The following is a 932-nucleotide window of genomic DNA, read 5'->3' as shown; positions in this document are numbered from 1 at the left end:
GCCCCATCACACCACACGCTTCCTGCCTGTGTCTTTAAACCACAAATGGCTCGTCAGAATCCACTGTGTGGGTGCTGTTGAGCCTAAAGTATTGTATGACATTCCAAGCCCAGGCTGGCAAGGAAAAAGGTACATTTTAAAACACTGACACTCTGGCAGTCAGGGATATCAAATATTCTTGTAAATATTACTAAGATCAAAGACAAGATTTTAAAACCCTATAATTAAATGCCATGTTTCTTACTGATTTTGATTGTTGCAATAATTGCTCAGCTCTCTTAAATCCAAGTCCTAGACATTAATCCAGCTGTTCTTCACACCATCCTGTTTGCTGTGTAATATATGAATTTAAAATGTAGAACTGATTCTGAATTTTCCAAAGGCCAGAGTGTGTGAATTCAGTCAGCTTTAGAGGTTTGCCTTTTAATCTGCTCCATCTGATTTTTAAAATGGGTCTAATTTAGTTCAGGGATGCTTGGCCTCTTTCTGCTTAATTTATTCCCATGTCTCAGTAGTTCTGTTGTATTAAGAAAAGGCTCCTTGTCTTCAAATAGCTTTTGTCTCTAATGTAAAATGACATTATTTTTATAGAGGAACATTGAAAAATTTACTGGATATTCTTGTTCTAAGGGTAAAATGAGTAGTCAGAGGCCTCTGCGCATTTAACACGTCAAATCTTAGGCCTCATTGTTTCCTTGAAAGTCAAAGGATTTAATTTCCTTGACCTTATTTGGGATAGTAACATATATGGCTAATTTCCGTGATTGCATTATCGTTGTAAAAGGAAAACAAAAAAAAATTACTCCTACGTATTTTCCCTGGCAATTCACTACCATTCTCCTTCCACTTTCCTCTAACTTTCTAGTCCTTTCACTCACTAAGTGGTTCCCTCCCTCATTCTGACCTTGAACTCATTCTCACCTGGTTTATGG

General features: G+C 37.2%; 1 protein-coding gene across 1 annotated transcript in view; it reads left to right on the top strand.

Annotated features, from left to right (window-relative positions):
• The window catches only part of GREB1 (growth regulation by estrogen in breast cancer 1), a 60036-nt gene that overhangs the window by 53918 nt on the left and 5186 nt on the right, over positions 1-932 (top strand). The window lies entirely within an intron of this gene.

This window comes from Merops nubicus, unplaced genomic scaffold (assembly GCF_000691845.1).
Source record: "Merops nubicus isolate BGI_N331 unplaced genomic scaffold, ASM69184v1 scaffold6259, whole genome shotgun sequence".
NCBI classification, from domain to species: Eukaryota; Metazoa; Chordata; class Aves; order Coraciiformes; family Meropidae; genus Merops; species Merops nubicus.
This window is presented reverse-complemented; position numbering and strand designations above follow the sequence as displayed.